The sequence below is a fragment of the Balaenoptera borealis genome (genome assembly GCF_965194805.1).
Source record: "Balaenoptera borealis genome assembly, chromosome: 1".
Classification (NCBI taxonomy): domain Eukaryota; kingdom Metazoa; phylum Chordata; class Mammalia; order Artiodactyla; family Balaenopteridae; genus Balaenoptera; species Balaenoptera borealis.
In genome coordinates this window covers 144,308,250-144,317,500 of record NC_138860.1, presented here as the reverse complement: position 1 = coordinate 144,317,500, position 9,251 = coordinate 144,308,250, and the positions used below count along the sequence as shown (strand labels likewise).

Sequence of the window (9,251 nt, the reverse complement as noted above, 5' to 3'; positions counted from 1 at the left end):
AATAACTGTGTGATGAGACCACTGAAAACCCTGCCCCAGTAGGGGTTAGGAGAATGAGGCCTTGCATTTATACAGCATTTTAGTGTTGGAAAGCCCTTTCCAAGGGGGAGACGGACCTCAGCAGATCACTGCCTGAGGGTGAGCTCCATCATGGTGGATGCTTGATGGGCAAGGACATGGCCAAACAGAACTCATCCTCAGGGCTGGTGGCTGAGTTATGCATCTGTAGACGGTAACCTTGAACCCAAGGGCCATGGGGCAGAGGCAGAGGCACAGGCAGGAAGAGCTTAGCTCAGCCTAAAGAAGGATCTTCTAACCCTGCGCTCTCCAGTTTGGGAGACACTAGCTAAACGTAGCCATTGAGCACTTGAAATGTGGCTAGTCTGGATTTTAAAGACAATTAAAAAAGAAAAAACAAGTGTAAAATATCTCATTAATCATTTTTTATTAGTTCCGTATTGAAATGATATTTTTATATCCATTGGGTTAAATAACATATATTATTAAAATGAATTTTGCCTGTTCCGTTTTAGGTTTCTTCCTGTGGCCTCTAGAAAATTGAGAGCCACACCTGTGGCTTGCAGTATCTTTCTGTTGGGCAGTACTATTCTAACCACTGCGTTTGTACAACAATGGAGCAGGCTGTCTGATCAGGTAATGAGTCTCTCACCATCCCTGGAGATGTTTAAAAAAGCTGTTGTTCATGGAATTCTTAGAGTTAGTTGGATAAACTCTGTAATCCCTTTAATTCTGCTTCAGTGTGGTTCCCAACTTTGAGTCTCTGAGGGGCACCTGTTCCTTAGAATGTGAATGGATGTTACAGGAGAAAAGAGTGATGATCAATTTAATATGGGAAATTCTTGGTTGAAAAAAAAGTTAAGTGCCTCTATTCCAGGACTTCTCAGAACCTTCTAGATTAAATGTACGCCGTGGGTCTTCATGACAAGGACACTATAGGCAGCATTCCCCTTATTAAGTGAACTTTATGTTAAGTTCATTCCTTGAGCGTTGCTGTCCTCCAGTTCTCAAAAGAACATAGATTCTGTTGTCAGATGGCACTGAGTTCAAATTCTGGCTCAAATCCTAGGTGACCTTGGATATGTTATTTCACCTTCATCAATTGTCAAATGAGGGGAAGAATATTCACCTCTCAGTATGGCTTTGAGGATTACACTGAAAAAACATATAGAAAATGCTGTGTCAGGCCTGACGCATAGTAGGTGTTCAACAAATGATAACTAATTAACTAAAGCCCGGAAAGGGAAGTGGCTTTGCCAAGTTCACAGAAGAAATGACACTGCCAGAACCTGAACCTCCTTCTCTGGGTCCTTCTGGTTCACCTCACCTCTCTTTACCGATCAACAGCAAATAAGAAACCCAGTTCATGAAAAGAGATAGGAAGTTTCCTCAAATCTGGTATGATTTTATAGGTCAAGTCGGTTTTAAACGGGAGACAACTCTTTCTTTCTGTCCCTCCTGCCTTGTCCCCTCTGTGCCAATCCCGGCCAAAGGAAGCGGCAGCCAGGCCTGGCGGGCTCCCCTCCCTCCCCTCCTGCTCCCGGTTCCTGTACCTGTGGTTCTTGGAGCCCCCAGCAGATGGGCTGCCCTTATCAGCCGGCTCCAAGCCAGAGGAGGAATCCTCAGGTCACATGCGGCTCCCTGGAGGGAGGGAGACCTTGTAAGTAAACACAGCCCCAGCGGAGGAACGGGGGGAGGGTCGCTGGAAAAGAATCCTTGACATTTTCATGACTGGATCAGGATTAAAGGCCACCAGGCATAGCTCTTATTGGCCGTTTCTGTGAAGAATCGCCAATCCAGGCAGCTCCCCTGGATTCAAGGCGGCCTTTAAATAGCCCTGGGAGCTGGGGCATTCCCAGTGTGCTGCTGCCTTGATCCAGGCCTAATCCCTTGCCCAGGACTGACCTTTCACAGTTTACAGAGCACTTTATCTCCTGGCTCAGTGGAGTCTCACAGAGCTCTCCGGAGAGAAGGGAGTTTATCATCAACCCCAATTTATGTATGAGGAAACTGAGGCTTGGATTGTCTGCCCATCACACCAGTGTCCTTGATGATGGGCCTTCCTTTGTGCCCAGGATCTGTACCCCATTCCCCCCACCCCATACCAGAACCCACATTCCAGGGAGGAGTGAAGGTTGAATGGGTGAATCTCAACATAATTCAGTGAATAAAGCTAGTCAAAAAACAGTCATACTGTATCATTCCATTTATATAGAACTCTAGAAAATACAGGCTGATCTACAGGGTTAGAAAGCAGATGAGTAGTTGTTTGGAGAAGGGAGACAGGAGGAAAGAATGCAAGGGGACACGAGGATATTTTGAGGTGTTGGGTATGTACACTACCTCGGTGGTGGTGATGGTTTCCCAGGTCTGTACACAGCGAATTGTGCTCTTAAATTTATTGCACTCAATGATACCTCCAATAAAGCTATTAAAAAAAGAAAAAGATAAGAGGGGAAAAAGAAAGAAGGAGGTCGGCAGGCATATAATTAAAGAACTCTGTGAGAAGTCTTAAATGGGGACAGAGAGTTCCCTGGGCACATGGGGGAGAAGAGAGAGAATCTTCCCCAAGTTGGAGAGATGAGGAAAGAGTTCTTGGAACAGGTGTCTGAAGCGGCTCTAGGTATGGATGGGGAGGTGTGAGGTTAAGGAAGATGAAGGTAGAAGATACAGGGAGTTTGTTTGGGGAATAGAGAGTAGCGGACTCTTCCCTCCCCACTGCCCACTTTCTTCCCGATCTTTGAAGGCCTGAGGTTAAAACTAACAGCTGCAATTTTCTCTTTCCTTCAGAAATTGAGACACACGCCCTACTTGGCAGGCAGCTGGTTTTGCTAATAAGATCCCTGCCCTTCTCCCTCCTCCTCTGTGAAGCTCATCCCTTTAGGTCTGGCTGGGCCCCTGCCCTCTCCGATTTCCTCTCTCAGCTGAACTGCCAAATGCTTGCTGGGTGAGCCACTGCCAACCCCAGTGCCCAGGGCCCTGGGCACCCTCATTTCAGCCCTTTCCAAATCCCACAAAAAAGGAGGAGGTTTGGGGGATTCATGTGGGCGTGTGATGGGATTCTAGGTCCAAAATGAAATACTTTTTTTTCTCTTCAATACCCTTTGGCTTAGTAATAGACATGCGACCACTGGAGAATTTTGAATAATGAGTGTATTAGAATATATTGTCAAAAAGCAGAAAGAAATTCAAGAATTGTTACAATGTCATGCACTGACTAGTTGGTTAATTTGCTCCAAAAACAATCACTGCTCTTACAGTTTGTAAAACATTAACTTGGTTTTGGATCATCCATTATTCATTCATAAGGGACTCTTCCAACGACATGTGAAACCCACATACAAAATTGTGGGTTAGCGCTTGCTTTTCAATTTCCTCGGCATGGCTGTTGATTTTAAACTGCTCCTTTTCAAAAGTTTCCGTATTAATTAAATAAACTAGTCAGCCATATTCCCTGCTTCTAATTCAGCTCTCAAATGTAAGCTTGGTTCTGGAGTCAGCTTTCTAACCTTGGCTTAAGGAACATTAGTCACCGGGAGCAAAATGTGGCATCTGAACAGCTGTCTCGAGCATTCAGAGTCCAGGGCCTACAGGTTTGGAGAAGGTCAGGGAAGGGAACAAGTATTTATTTACTGAATACCTCCCCTGTGCCAGGCACCTATAAAGCATAGCTCTTTTAATTCTCTGAACGGCCCATTAGTGTGTTCACACAGCTCGTGAGCGGTGGAGCTGGGACTAGAACACAAACAATTCGATTCTAGAGCTTATACTATTGACCACTGTCCTATACGTTCCTCGTTTAACCCTCCCAACCCCAAGACATTATTATCAACCATTATCATCAGATCTGTCTTCCAGATGAGAAACGAGAAGCTCAGAAAGGTAATTTTCCCAACATACACTAAATGCAGATCCATTTGAATTCTGTGGTCCTGGGCAAGTAAGTCACTTCACCTATCCATCCATCCATCCATCACCCATCCATTCATTAATTCAACAGAATTAATGGCAAGTGCTTATTCTGTCCCAGGGACTGCCTGGTCCCTAGAGATGAAAAGATGTATAAAATATGGCCCCTGCTCTTCAAGAACCCAAAATCCAGTGAGGAAAGAAAACACCTAAACCACAATAAGAAAAAGGATTGTGGAATGAGAGGTGCTGTAAGAGGTATCTAAAAAGAGCTACAGGAACTTAGAGGAAAAAGCAGCAAATTGCTTGGTGAAGTAAAAGCAAGGAAGGCTCTAGAAAGAAGAGGACATTGAACCGATAACTATATGCTTCCCAGGTGGAGAAAAGGAGGGGTAGTCCAGGCAGAGAGAGCATCAAAGGCCACACGTGACGCAGCGTCAGAACAGCTCAGAGGGTGTGTGCCTACCACCAGCTTTCAGTGCCGTAACCCTAACCCTAACCCTAACCCAAACCCACAGCAACTCTGTGAAGCAGGTTCTATTCAGACCACTTTATAGAAGAGGAAACCCAGGCACACAGTGGTCTTGCCTATGTGCCTAGGATCACACAGTAACTTGCCCATGACCTCACAGCTAGTAAGGAACCGAGTTGGAATTAACCCTACCCCAGGCAGCCTGACTTCAGAGCCCACACTCTCAGCCACTCTGCTCTGAGTGTTTGGGGGGTGTATGGCAGGCAAGGAGACTGGCCATACAAGCAGGAATTATATCCAAAGGGTCTCCCTTTCTTCACAAGGCCTTAGATGTTCTTGGACCTCATGTAATCCATAAAAGTAATAATGCCATGGTGTCTTGTGTGTGTGTGTGTGTGTGTGTGTGTGTGTGTGTGTGTTGGAGAGGGGCATCCACCTTTCTATATAATGAGGCTGTAGAGAGATATCGTGCATCAACTTTATTTGCTTTTGACTGGAACTCTATCTGCTTGCTGTAGGAGTACTGGGCATCTTACGCCCAGCCGCATTCCCTTGGCTTCAGGGTCAGTATTCAAATCCTTGTTTCCTTTCTGCATCCCTCACCAGACTGGAGAGCCCCTGAGGACCGAGCTCCTGTACCATCCCCCAGTACCCTGCACAGTGTCTGACACACAGTAGTTACTCAATAAATATTTGAATGAACGACTATTTGTTGAATGAACTCTGGGTCTTTGGTTAATAATTTATGTAGAGAGTAAAATTGCCTATGAGCTAACAGATCTAATTTGGTCAATAAAATCTTTCACCCTGTACAATCAATGGGGTAGGAGGGAATAACCTAAGGGTCTTTTGAAGAGGAACAATGTCGGGATTATTGGCCTAGATCAGTGGTTTACGAAAGGAAGCAGCGAAGCTATACTTAGAAAAAGCTTGCCATCCGGGGTTTTGATTCAGTGGATCTGAGATGGTGTGAGCTTCCCAGGTGATTCTGAGATGAGCAGGTCAGTATCTGGGTATGGCAAGTATGGCTCCCTTCCTGTTCTAACTTTTTTCTTTTTTTCCATCTCATTTAGCTTGTGCTTGACACTTTGAGTGATGGGAACTTCACACCGCCTCACAAGGCAGGCTGCCCAGCCCATCGTGAGAACAGCAATACTAATAACAAAGGTGCCAATACAGTCACCATATATGGAGCTTTTCTTTTGGATCAGAGGCACTGGATAGATGTTACTGATTCCAGAGGCTAAGCATGATTTATCCCCATTTTACAGTGAAAGAAACCGAAACTCAGAGGTTTAGTGGTGTACTCAGCGTCTCAGAGGTGGTGAGAGACGGGGCCGGGAATCCAGCCATCCCGGGGGCGGGGGCGGGGGCCGGTGGGCCCACGTGCTTCCCCGGGGCGCAGCAGGTCCCCTGAGCAGGGGCGGGGGTGACTCTGGGGAGGAGGGGAGGGAGCCGGGCCGCCACGTCGCCGGCCCCGCCCAGCTGCACACTCGGCTCCGCCCAGTCCTCCGGGCCTCCCCATAGAAGGTAAGGCCGGGCAGGATCCCACGAGGGCCGGCGGGGCCTGGCGTCCTGCTGCTTTCAGTTTCTGAAGAGCCCGGCCCTGAGCAAACTGGGAGGCTGGGAGGAGGGTTCTGGAAGCCTTCCCAACAGACAGCAGATTAACTCCCTGTTGCCTGGGAGCCACCCACGTGGGAACGAGCTGGGTTACCAGCGCGCGGCCTCCCTGGCGGGTGACAGTCCCTGCGGGCACCCCCGGCTGCCCAGAGTCACCTGAAGGTGGCTCAAGGTTCCAGGTCCAGTCAGGCTCTGGCCAGGACAGCCAGGCTGGGAGACGAGGCGGCCGCCCCAGGCCCACCCTTCAAATGTGGACCGATCTTCCTGCTTCAGCCCGGCTTGTCCCTCCCTCTCTAAGGGCGTTGGTGTTACACAGTGTTAGCAAAATGCTTAGAATGTTTGTTTTCTTTCTGAAAAAGAGGCTGAGGGACATTGCCAAGACCAACATGAACTCAAACTCAGGGCATTCTCTGTCAGATGTTTTTCTGGACAGACAGACCTGGGTCTGAGTACCACTTCTGCCACTTCCTAGCCGGTGACCTTTGTGTAAATTTCTTCATCTCTCTGAGCCTTGCTGTCCTCATCTGTAAAATGGGGATAGTTATACGTATCTCTAAGATATGTTCTGAGGAGTAGATTAGATAGAGATTATACATATTAAGTAAGTATTTAGTGCCTTCAATCAATGTCAATTAACATTATTATTATATCGTTATTACCAGTGACTAATCATGACACTCAGGATTATTACTAATGCTACTGTGAGCATAGGTGTAAAAAAAATAGGCTCAATTAAAAGTTTTTACTGAGGGAAACAGTTTTATGAGATGTAAATAAAGAAAGAGGAGTAACTCTGGGCTGGAAAGTATATACACATGACCTCATGTAATATTCAAACAGCTTCACAAAGCAACTGCTATACAGGTGGGAGAGTGGAGGCTCCTGGAGGTTAAGTAACTTGCCCACGTCACACACTGAGTTAGTACCTGGTGTCCTGGCCTCCCTCCTTCTGGGTGTCCCTTAAACCCCAGCTAGTCCACACCTGCCAGCCTCAGCAGAGGTGCCTCCATCTACAGGGAATGCCTTCTCTTCCCCCAGGCTCACCAATTTGGAGGGAAAGGAGTGAGCTCTGGAAAGTGGATAAAGGTCACTTCCTCCAGGCAGCTTTCCTAATTCTCTCCCTCTTCCCCTTGTAGAACAAACCCTCCCTCTTTTGTTCTCCTGGTGCCTGTAGCATGTGACTGCACACCCTTGTGGACTGTCTCTTCTCCAGGGAGTGTGCTTCTCTGAGGCAGACGCTGTACACTTCTTTCACCTTGGGAGGGTCAGTATGGTGCTGTAATTAAGTACAGGCTTAGAAGCCCAACTGCCCAGGCTCAAATCTTGGCTTTACCACTTGCTGGCTGTGGGGCTTGAATAAGTAACTTCAGTTCTCTCTGCCTCACTTCTCTTATCATAAAATGGAAATTAACAATAAGATCAGCCTCATGGCCTTGCTGTAGGATTGAACGAACAGCTAGATCTGTGTAGATCTAAATATACCACTGTGAATCTCTTGAGTGACAGATGTCCATTGAATGAAGACGGGATTGCTGAGGTCCTGAATTTTGCTTGTTAACAGAAAGTGAAACATAAAAAGAATGTCACTGAGCAAGGGGTAAGTGTCGAGGGACCTAAGACCTGGTCCTGAATCTGTCTCTAACTTAGTGTGTGGACTTGGGCCTGTCTCTTCCTCACTCTCTTCAACTGAAAGAGAAGTTTGGCTCCCACAGCTGGATGGTCTTTGCAAAGTAATATTCAGTGGTATTAATTCTTTGCCTGTAGGGCTTTTACTGGGGTAATGTTCCAAGTTAGAGGTCATACCCAGAAATAAATGACTGGCTCACCATTGGAAGCACAAACCTCAACCACTGGTAGGTGATTGTGTTAACCATGATTAGGGCCAGCTTTTACTGAGCACATATTAGCGCTGGGCCTTGGGCCGTGTGCCATCATTATCCTGTTTATTTTTCTCAAGAACCCTATAAAGAGGTATTACTGTGAACTTGTGTTACAGCTGAGAAAACAGAGGCTTAGAGGTTGGAAGTAGTTGGACAGGGAGTAGAGTCCTTGTTTGTCAGATTCCAATTCCCTACTGCCTGCGAGAATCCTCCCTAGAGCCTGTTCAAATACCTGTGAGGACAAGGAACATATTATCTTTCAAGGCGGTCCATTATTAGGCATCCTGAATAGCTGAGAAGGGTAAAGCTGCCATTCTTACATTTGCTTCATGACTTTGGACTTACACTCAAGGCAGTCATGGCTTAGGTACAGGGTTAAGGGAAGGGAGATTATAAATCCCCCCCCCCCCCGGAAGTCTTCAGGAGCAGTTTACTACAGAGTGGTCAGAAGACAGAAACCTCTGTTCTCACCTTTCTGGGCCTGGCCCAGGCCCCTCATCCACAGAGTCTGACCTGGGGATAGATCTGAGGGATGTATTTCAGTATAGCCTAGACTGGGATTGGCTGAATGCAAAGAATCAGAAATTTGTGTCTGTAATCACCAGTCAGTTGAGATACATTCCCTTGGGGGTGGTATTTCAGGGAACATGTAAACAGAAAGTTTGGAGCAAGTCAGGACTGCAAAACTGAAAGGAGAAATTTTTTTTTTTTTTTTTATGGTTCCCTGGGGAGGCAGGGCTAGTTTATTTATTTATTTATTTTTAATTTTTTTTGGCTGCATCGGGGCTTCATTGCTATGCATGGGCTTTCTCTAGTTGCAGCAAGCTGTTGCTACCCTTCATTGCGGTGCACGGGCTTCTCATTGCGGTGGCTTCTCTTGTTGAGGAGCATGGGCTCGAGGTGCGTGGGCTCAGTAGTTGTGGCACGTGGGCTCAGTAGTTGTGGCTTGCAGGCTCTAGAGCTCAGGCTCAGCAGTTGTGGCGCACGGCCTTTGTTGCTCTACGGCATGTGGGATCTTCCCAGACCAGGGATCGAACCCGTGTCCCCTGCCTTGGCAGGCAGATTCTTATCCACTGTGCCACCAGGGAAGCCCTTAAAGGAGAAATTGGCTCCAGGATTACCCACTTTGCCTGGCTTTGTTTGGTTTGTCCTTTTACCAAAAATAAATATCCTGCTTGAATAGCTATAGAGACTCATCATTGCCAAGAAGATGAAGTCCAAAGTCCATGGGGTGGCACTCAAGGCCCTTCACTATCTAGTCCCAACTCACCCTTTTCACCTCTTCTCCCATCGTATACCCAATCCTATTTCCAGCCAGAGAATTCCATACGGTTCCCTAAATACTCCATGTT

At 46.9% G+C, this 9,251-nt stretch overlaps 1 long non-coding RNA gene across 1 annotated transcript; it reads right to left on the bottom strand.

Annotated features, from left to right (window-relative positions):
- Window positions 1-428: 428 nt before the first annotated feature.
- On the bottom strand, window positions 429-1,646 carry LOC309613500. The gene is made up of 2 exons (XR_014235762.1): window positions 1,572-1,646; window positions 429-1,173 (listed from the first exon to the last, which is right to left on the bottom strand). It is a non-coding gene; the product is annotated as an uncharacterized lncRNA (long non-coding RNA).
- Window positions 1,647-9,251: the final 7,605 nt, after the last annotated feature.